Genomic DNA, 11191 nt, shown 5'->3' with positions numbered 1-11191 from the left:
TAATTACCATTCTAGTATACCATGTGACAGAGGCTTGGGGAGAAAGGATGTGACATCATTGAAAGCCTGTCACATGGTACTAGAGCCAATCAGAGTAGGGATGGAGTTCCCACGCTCTGATTGGCTACCGTACCATGTGTGGACGGCCATGTTTCTTTTAATGACGTCATCTTAAAGGCAATTAAAGCAAAGCCATTCTGATTGGCTGTGCTTTCATTGCCTTTAAGTGACGTCATCACTTTTTTTTATCGGCCAAAACACATGGTTTTCACGGCCCAATCAGGGCCGTGGGAACCATATGACGAAAATGTGACGTCATAGGCCTTTAAAAGCCTATGTCGTCTCATTTTTAAGCCAGCCGCTGAGGAGGAAGGACCTCCTACAGAAGAAGAAGGCCAGGGCGTTGCCGAAGACGGGAAGAAGACCCCGGAAGAAGATAGAAGAATGAAGAATACAGATGAAGATGGATTACAAATAGAAGACCCGTGGATTGATTTGGATTTTTAGTTTAATGTTTATTTTTTTATGGTGTTTTATTTTATGGGTTCCTGTGCCTGGTGGTTTTGATCGTGAGTAAGCTGTTCAACGGGAGTCGGTGGGGTCAAGTAATGGTAAGTGAACTAAAGAAATGTATTTCATTTTTTTTAATTCTTTTCTTTACATGTTTATTTAATTTTCTGTGGTATATCATTTCTTGCCACTGTATGTATGTATGTATGTATGTATGTATGTATGTATGTATGTATGTATGTATGTATGTCTAGAGAGATATATACGTACAGGGTAAGAAATGATAGTGTTTTAAAAGCTTAATTTGATGTGTTTTTAATTAATTTGACTATGCATCTATGCTAAATGTGTGTTTAAAGTATTTTAAAATTAGATAGATGTAATCGTTGCTATTGTATGTTGTATTAGAGGTCAGGGTTAGCCTTGGTTGTCAATTTTTTATGCTTGTTGGTACTTATATATTTTCACAGGCTTATTGTTCAGTTGCAGGTTTGAATTAGTTATTGTTTAATTGTTAGGGATGGAATGTAAATTGTTTAGGGATGGAATGTAAATTGCTTAGGGATGTCATTAATGAATGGTAATTGATTTATGTTTACCGGATTGGTTACAATAGTATATTTGTTTGGAGTTATCTGTATTTTGCTTGCAATGTTATTGTTAACATTCATTTGCAGAATGTATATGGTGCTTAGATTGTATGCATCATATATACAATGTAAATGCAATGTGTTGATTGTGATTTGAGGTTTTTGATCGGCATTTGATCTTTTTGATTGTAATATCAGTTAGGATTATGAAAGGAAATTAATTGTATTGTAGTGTGTATTTATGGAGAACTGTTATTTTGAGAACAGCATGTTTTTGATAATGGAAACAAAAGAGACAGCGCACAATGCCAAATAGTGAAGCAAGTAATGCTATAAATGAGTAATTACAGGGTAATAAATCTGCGTACATCAAAACAGTGGAATAGGTGCATTTAGTGTGTTTCACACAAGTTACCACTCAGCAACTGTTGTCAGAAGAGTCTGGAGCTTGCTTCTCTCAGCGGGGGCGCTACGTTGGTTCAGGAGCAGGATTAATGTCCAAAACCCCTCATCCAGCAGTACATCGCTCCCAAGGGGATTTCCCTTTACAGCAACCAGGCTCCGTTGCAGGTATTGGTGCTTGGTGGGACCGCTCGCACTTCCAAGCCGTCTGGTGCAGCTCGTGTAGCTCAGCGAGCAGATCCACTGTACGGGGGTGAGACCTCAGCTCTGCAAGGGTACACTCGGCATGCCACGTTGTCGCTCCGCCGCGGGATACTGCGTGATGATGTCACAGTCTCCGCAGCAGCGAGGGAACCGGCAGGGAGGCAGTCAAAGTCTCTCAAAGTCTCTCAGAGTCTCTCATAAGCCCAAAATTACCACCGGGAGTGATACTAGCAGGGTGAAGCCAATGGAGAGAAGCAAGCTCCAGACTCTTCTGACAACAGTTGCTGAGTGGTAACTTGTGTGAAACACACTAAATGCACCTATTCCACTGTTTTGATGTACGCAGATTTATTACCCTGTAATTACTAATTTATAGCATTACTTGCTTCACTATTTGGCGTTGTGCGCTGTCTCTTTTGTTTCCATTTCCTAGAGTGTGGGGGGTGCTGAGCCACCCCCTGTGTTTATAGCAGCAGACGCCTCTACCAATACACGGTTATGTGATATAATTTCTTCATATATACACCCTCACTGTGGTTATTGTGATTTATTTCTTGGTCACTTATTTATGTGGTTTAGTCACTGCACTTTATTTATATTCCATATTCTGGGTTAGATAGTAGCGCACAGTATTTTCTCTGTTTTTTAATGTTTTTGATAACCCTTCTACATTTATTTGTATATTGGTTCATCATGTGTGTACATATATATCTCTCTCTCTCTCTCTCTCTCTCTCTCTCTCTCTCTCTCTCTCTCTCTATATATATATATATATATATATATATATATATATATTTGCATGATGAAGCCAATGTACAAATTCATGGGTGAAGGGTGGGTATCGGGCCAGTGTGGCTTAACCCCTTAATTACCTTTGCTGTTATTATCCGATATGGTATTTAAGGGGTTAATTGATATCTGAATGTAATTGCAATGTATTGGCTTTGTATTGGCTATGTTTTTTGTGGGCAAGACAAGGATGTTGCTGGCGAATGAGACTTCTTATTGATAAGGTCAGTAGTACTTAATTTATTTGAATATGCTAGTTAATGTTTTTAATAATGGGCAAATAATCTATTATCCCTATCTGGATAATAGTTATTTTGCACATTATTGTACTGTAGGTGTTGGGGGGGGGGGGTTTATGTATTGAATGTATAGGCCAGGTTTATTTTTTTTCATTCAGGGTTTGTTCCGTGGTTCCGTGTGAGACCTCTGGAGACCACCTGCGGGTCTCCTCGGGTATCTCACGGGTATCAGGCTGGTGGTTCTACGGGTGACACATGCGGGGATGAAGCGGTGGTCCCACATCCGTGGGGGCACCGCCGACCCATAAGTGCGGGGATGAAGCGGTGGTCCTACATCCGTGGGGGCACCGCGGACCCATAGTGAGCACTCGTGAGTTCCCCAGACCCCCGTGGGAACCACCTGAGGCCCCGCAGACACCTGTGGGTCTGACCCGGGGCTCCCAGACATCCTTGGGCCTACCGTGGGGACCCAATTGTGGCCCACGGTGTACCCAAGGAGACCACCTGGGGGCTATGGCGCTTGGCGGGACCCACCAGCAGGTCTCCAGAACCTGTTTGAAAAGGGCTGCTGGTACCCTGTAGGTCTGTCAGGTGCCCCACCAGCCCGCCGGGGACTCGCGGGGGGCTGTATTATGAACCCTGTTTGTAAAAGGATAAATCTTGTATTTATGGGGGGGCACAGGGGGTGGGTAATGTATATAATAAATATAATGATGTTTATTGTGGGTCACTGTATTGTTTTTATTGTGGGTACTGGGGGTGGCGGGGTGTGTTCCCCAATGGTATGTGGGTAGGCCTCCCTTGTGGGTAGTGGGTGAGGGTGGTTAGGCCTCACGGGGTGGGGGGTTAGTATGGGAGGGTATTTAGGCATCCCGAGTGGTGGGTGAGGGTGAGTTAACCCCTCAATGACAGTAGCGGTTAATAACCGCTATGGTGATTAAGGGATTAGCGGACATTACTTTGGATGTTTTCATTCTTGTGTCTGTTTTGCAGCATCGGAGGGGGCATGGGCAGGATGAAGATGAGGATGGCCTTTATCGTGGCAACCGGTAATGGGTAAGTGCTATATGTATTTAATGTATATATTGCTGTTTATGTATTTAAAATGGGCACATTCACTATTATCCCTTTGTGGATAATAGTAATTGTTGCCATAACTATACTGTATGTGTTAGGGGGGGGGGTTATTTCTTTAAAAGTATGTATGTGTTTATTCATTAATTTGGGGAGGGGGCACATAATTAGTACTGCAGGCCTGCGGGTAACACCCGAGGGCCCCCTCCGGTCTATAGTATCATTGATGTGCATATATGTGTATGTTAGGGGTTATAGGAGTTGTTGTTATATATATATATATATATATATATATATATATATATATATTTATATATATATTTATATTCATTTATTTATTTATTCATTTAGATTTATTTGTTTAGTGCGGGGCTGCTGTGTGTGATTATTCTTCATTGTGGGTAGTGGGTGTGGGTGAAGGGGGTATTAGCCCCAACGGTGGATGTTTAGGGCTTGCGGGGGGGTAGCGGGAGGGGTTAACCCCTTCATGACCGTAGCGGTATTAACTGCTACGGTCGTGAAGGGGTTAAGTGCACCCGCAACCCCCCCACAAGCCCTAAATTCACACCAAGGGCCAAATACCCCCTTCACCCACACCCGCTAGCCACAATAAAGCTGGCACGGTTGGTTAACCCCTTCATTGCCTTAGCGGTTCGCCGCTAAGGTAATGAAGTGGGCTGTACATGCATTTTTCCTGCCTCGGATGCATGCCGGGGGGCTCCGGTGCTGGTATTAATGGGTATCAGCTCTGGAGCCCCCCGGCATCAATCCCAGCCAGGAAAAGGGCTGATTTTTTTTTTATGGCCCCTATCACCGCTCAGCTCCAGCTTTTTGCCAACTTTTGTTGGCGGGGCGATTTGGAGAAAAACTCTCCATTATATTGGCGCGATCAGCGGCGAGATGCTGATCGGGGCTGCCTGCATACGGCGGGTTTTAAAACTGGCGAGATATTGCTTCTCGCCACCCGTCCGGCGAGTTTTTTTTCCAAGAAAAAAAAACTGGCGGATTTTCCTCATCTCGCCAGTTTCTCGCCATTTACTACATTTCTGTAGGCATATTTGGCAAAAAACTGGTGAGATTGGGCTTCTCGCAGCTCTCTGCATAGGCCCCACAGTAGACTCGTCAGTGAAGATGCAATCCTGGAAAGTTTCCCCACTGTCGTTCCATGCCTGGGTCTGGACCACTTTTTTGATTTTGTTTGCATCCCTTATCATGGGGTACGCTCTGTAATGACAAGGAATAAATAATTTTAGCGGTACAGTACGGTTTCCTAAACAACACTTTTACCTCCTGTACTGTCCAGTACTAACCTCACACGTCCATATTTCCATCCAATGCTGCGTCTCTTCTTCTTTATGCTGGTCTTGGATACAGTGACATTGTGATTTGCCTGCAGAGTGTATTTGACCCTTAATGCACTCTTCTCATCATTCTCCTCACTTATTTTGTCCACCAGAAGAGTTGTCTCCCTACAATGTAAAGAAAAACAATCCGGTATGTAAAAATATTAGAGACTGTTGTAATATAAATATAAATATACAAAATATATATACTGTTGTAATATAAATATAAATATTCAAAATATATATACTGTTGTAATATAAATATGAATATACAAAATTTATATACTGTTGTAATATAAATATAAATATACAAAATATAAATACTGTTGTAATATAAATATGAATATACAAAAATATATACTGTTGTAATATAAATAATCAAAATATTTATACTGTTGTAATATAAATATAATTATACAAAATATATATACTGTTGTAATATAAATCAATAGAAATAATAAAAATATTAGATACATTTTTAGACCTAATTTTTTTTTAAAGTTTTATAAATATACTTACGTGTTTGTTACCCTTGGTGCCCTTTTGCGTTCTCTGTTTTTTCCGTGTGCATGATAGCTCACGATGGTTGCTTGCACAACAAGGCCAGAAGTAGCTAACCAGCGTTGGATAGCAGCAATTCGGTGTCCGCTCGTGTACATCTTCTTAATTCGCATGCTGAGATCCTTGGAAATCTTTTTAACAACCATTGCTGCGAGTAGAAAGAAATACAAACACAAGAATGTATATTCGATATTTAGACGGTTTGTATTCAATGTGCAGTGAATCCACAAAATGGATGGTGTATTTATACGGTAATGACTCACATTAGAGTACGCCCACTTTCAGCACCTGTACCTCGCCGCCATGCATAAAAGGGTTAGGGTTAGGGTTAGGGTATGCACACTTTGCATAGCAAACCACTCGATGATCTTCATCTGAACTTGCCCTTGTCCAGATACTGCATTGTGCCACCTGCTTCCATGGAGCAACCCCGATTCTACGGATGCAGGAACCCACTCACCTCTGCCGTGCCTGTCATGCAGAAAAAGCGAAAGGCGGTTGCCATTTCCACGCCAAGGCAAAAGCGACAGGCTAAGGCCAATAAAGAAAACTTTCTGCTGACCCCAAAGGTTATCATAGACGTCAGCCTTATTATGTCAAGAAGATATACAGTGATGTACTATCGACGCAAAACGATTGGCAGCCAACCCATCGAACCCGCAGACCACTTCCACCCATACGCTTCGACGACTTTGCCGCCGCTGTCCCGTAAATCTTCAGCCCGTCTTCTCCACCCCTCGTCCTCGACGCTGTCGCCGTCCTCCCGGGAACCCACAGGCCATCTTCTCCGGGTTCTATTCGACGACGCTGCCGCCTCTGAAATCCACGGGTCACTTTCTCCTTTGCTCTTAGACGACTCTGCTTCTCGCCCGGAAATCCAAAGGTCACTTTCTCCATCCCTCTTCGACGACGCTGCCGCTTCTCCTCTACCGGATATCGACAGGTCACCTCCTCCACCCTTCTCATCCTCCGTTGCACCCATCCACCCAGATGTCCACACGCCATGCACAAGAAGCAGCTCGTTAGACCGGATGATGAATGGGATAAGTGTGGATTTCCCCGGGAACTCTATTGTGCTAGCAAAGATAGATCTGCTTCTGGAGACCATGCTAAATGTAGAGCAACGGATGCTACATATGGATCAACGGATGGATCAACGGATGGAGAAGATAGAGGCTGACATAGCAGGTATACATCATTTGCTCAGTGTTCATGCCCCTGTTTCCCCGACGCCAGAGCAGGGGGGTGACATGGATGTGATGAATGGGAGCATCGACCCCCTTCCATCACCAAGCGCACCCCCTCCACCAGAAGATGTAGTGTACATGTATGCCGTTGAGGAGGACATGACAACCCAGTCAAGACCACGCCAGGAGACAACACGGTGACCTGGACCGGTTGAAAGCTTCCTCCAAGACAACCTACCATCGCCCGTCGCCTCAAGCACACCCGCTCCCAAAAGACCTACAGTTGCTCGCATCGATACGGTGCCCGACATCACCCTGTGCGATCTGCCACCGGCGCTCAGGGAGAAGTATAGGGTGATGAGTGCTGGTGTGCCCCACAAATATGCGTTGTTACTTTTTAAGCACCATGTTCCCTACTCATTGTACTGCGATTGGGTCTTCAGAGTGAACTACGATGGAAATCGCGTAAAAAAGGCGCTTCCTGCCAATTTAAGAAAGAACATTCTGGATGAAATGCGGCGCTTTTATCCAATTACAGATCCTGTAATGAAAGGCTTTCGAGACTGCATTAATGGTGTTTTGTGCCATGCAATGAATCGGCCATGGACGGACAATGTTGTGGACTTTCTGGATTAATCACGGGAACTGTAAGACCATACTGTTGTGCTGTACTGTACATGTTTTGACCTGCTGTACTTAAATAAAGAAGATGTTGTTGTGTGTTTTTTAACTTGTAATTATACAGAAATGTTTTAACTTGCTGTACACACACACAGGACCTGCACAATTCCAGTCCCTGAGGGCCGCAAACAGGCACGGTTTTCAAGGTTGCCCTGAAAACCGGGCCTGTCTGCTGCCCTCGAGGACTGTAGTGGTGCAGGCCAGACTGACTGTTTTGCACACCATCCCACTGTACTGTATATGTTTCTTTAATAAAGGAGATGTTGCGTTTTGTATACTGTATTTTATGAATAAAGAATTTTTTTAATCACAGGTAAGACCATACTGTTGTGCTGAACTGTATTGTACATGTTTTGACCTGCTGTACTTAAATAAAGAAGATGTTATTGTGTGTTTTATTAACTTGTATTTATACAGAAATGTTTTAACTTGCTGTACACACACACAGGACCTGCACAATTCCAGTCCCTGAGGGCTGCAAACAGGCACGGTTTTCAAGGTTGTCCTGAAAACCGGGCCTGTCTGCTGCCCTCGAGGACTGTAGTGGTGCAGACTGTTTTGCACACCATCCCATCTATACATAAATGTTTTCACAACTGTAGCAGTAAACCATACACCTGTTGATGTTTTGAATTGCTGTGCACTTAAAATGTTTCTACATTGTACAGTATTTGTAAATAAATGTTTTTGTACTTACACCACCAATAAAAGAACATGTTGATTTGTTTTACATTGTTCCATTGGCTCCTTTGCTACTGTAACAAAATACAGTGTTTCTAGAATGTACACTACTGTCCAGGCACACTGTACTGTATACTGTAGGCATGCTCAGTACAAGAGTATTAAAAAAAAATAGAAGACACATACAGTACTGTACTGTATGTACTGGCACTGTATAGAAGACACGGTACTGTAATACATGTTGAATAAATGCATAGTTTTTATTTTTTCGTGTTTATTACACAGTATACTGTTTACAAAAAAAAGTATTGTATACTGTATGGCCGCAAAACATCAGCATAGTGTACATCAGCCACTAAACTGTAGACTCCGGTACGTGGGTTTTTAAATCCAATTCAGCAATGTGCTGGCATTGTTACACAAAGCAATATTATCCATCGAAATCCCTCCATTAGCCGTTTTCTTTTCTGAGGAAAAACAAAAAGAAAAGTTTTACTTTAATGGTCTAAAGAAGTTCCCAGCCAGTCCCACCAATAATTTTCTCGGGGGGTGTCTCCTGTTCACATGCGCATGCGCCTACCGTCAATGTAATGACACGCATACTGTATGCATTTCAAGAAGGTTCCAATGCGCATGCGCCTAGTGTTCCACCAATAGTTCAATATCTGCAGTAAAGTACTGTAGAAGCCGCTCAGCCAATAATATTGCTTACAGGAGAATCGCTTGACTTTTGAATCGCACCGATATTGATACTGTATTGTCAAAATAAACAAAACACAGAAAATAATACGGCAACAATACTCACCATAGAATTTCCCATTCCGCTGGCGCCAGTGCTGGTCCACTGCCAGTCCAGCGTTCTTGATCATCCACGTCGATAGTTTGCAGCGGGACTAGTCCACCTGTAGTCAGCTCATGAGGCTGGAAATTGCTTAGGTACATGCAAGCTCTCTCGAAACTGCACACGAAATCCGGCTCAGGCTCCGGGTTGTCACTGACGGTGGGACCGTTATTGGAAGCCGGTGCTGGTGCATTGCTTGGCAGCGACTGTCATTTCTTAGTTGGTTTTAACACGACCCTTCGCCTTTTGCCGTCTGCATGATCATAGATACAGGAAAAAGCCGGTGATACACACCAATACCCTCCAACAAATTGTGGCTCAATACGATAAAAACAGGGATCGCTACATAACCTTTTCCTTATTGCACGCTTCCACGTATGAGGAGCTGGCGAAAATTTGTAAAAGTCATAGTTTTCAATAAAATACTGATAAATTTGAACAACTGTTGCCATCTTATCATCTGTTGCATTAATCGCGGCCCATATCAAATAAGCGTAACTTCTGTCGGGTTTTTGGAAAACGGCTGCACTTGAACACTCATGGCGGGCGGGTCTCTGGAGAATACTGTAACCGGAACTGGTCTTTGTCTTTCTTTAATATGAAAAGCCTAAATTGATATATTTTTGCAACCACTTCCTTCAGTCTCAAGGCCAAGTTACAATAGCACACTGTGGTATCTTTTTTAAACGAAACACCTGCAAGTCGACACATTACTGAAGCGCATGCGCATTACAATTCATGAATATCTGCCATCTGGCGGACACGCGAAGAATTGCAACCTATTAAATCCGAACCATTCTCAATAAATGCATCAACTGCGCGTCAACCGCGCATGACCCGTGGCTGAGAACGCAAAATGAACGCGGCATGCTCCAGGTGAAGTGCGTAGCATGACAGGAAAAAGCCAGGGAAAAACCGGTGATGTGTTAGACTCAGATGCGCCGCAGCAGTATACTGTAAATATGCAAATTTACAATTGCTGCGCGCGCACACACAGACTGTGTACTGACGTAGGTTGAACCGCGAAGGTATTAGACTTCCTAAACAACAGCTCACAAACGCCCCCCTGAGTTTTTAAACGGCATTGCAGTATTGCAGACAGCGAGAATAAAATGCTAATATCACGAGCGCTAAAATAACGCAATTCACTCCGGACCCAAAAAAAACCCACATTTGACCGAGATTATCAGAGAGCCGCGGATAAAGCCAATTTAGGCTAAAGGCGGCCGCCACTGTAACCGCATCTGAGAGCAGCATCAAGAAGATGAGAGGCAGAATAGGATGGAAATATGGACGTGCGAGGTTAGTACTGGACAGTACAGTAGGTAAAAGTGTTGTTTAAGTAACTCTACAGTACCTATAAAATTATTCCTTGTCATTACAGAGCGTACCCTATGATACGGGACGTCAACAAGATCAAAAGAGTGGATCAGGCACGGGCATGGATCGAAAGTGGCGAGACTTTTCAGGATTGCATCTTTACTGACGAGTCAACTGTATCGCTTGAGAGATTTGGCACCCAAGCGTTCCACAAAAAAGCATATCTCTGAAGCCGCGTCCAAAACCCCCCGTGAAGCTGCATGTGTGGGATGCCATCTCTAGGTGTGGACCAGGATGCATCGTCATCTTTGGCGGTAAAATAATGCACAAAGTCACATGCTGTAGCCTTATGCACTGTACTGTACTAGTGTGCAGTATTTTGAGCACTTTTCTTTTCTTGTTACAGGAATCATGAATAAAGTATTTTTTCAAGAGAAAATAGTGCCCGAGATTATGGAATACATCACACGTGAATTCCCAGATGGTCACTGGTTCTTCCAGGACAATGATCCCAAACACACCGCATCAACTGCGCATATGCTTGCCAGCAGTATCAACTGGGTTAAGATGCCAGCGGAGTAAGAACGGTAACCTTTTCTCATTTTTTTACACTGTTTACTGTGTATCTCTTTAACTAATTCTCTGTCTTTTCCCCCTCCATTAACAGATTGCCAGACTTCAATCCTATCGAAATGGTATGGCATCAGCTAAAGGATCATATCCGAAAAGTGGTGAAACCCTCAAAAAAGGATGAATTGGCGGATGGCAT

The sequence above is a fragment of the Ascaphus truei genome, chromosome 3 (genome assembly GCF_040206685.1).
Source record: "Ascaphus truei isolate aAscTru1 chromosome 3, aAscTru1.hap1, whole genome shotgun sequence".
Classification (NCBI taxonomy): Eukaryota; Metazoa; Chordata; class Amphibia; order Anura; family Ascaphidae; genus Ascaphus; species Ascaphus truei.
Note: the sequence above shows the minus strand (reverse complement) of the source record.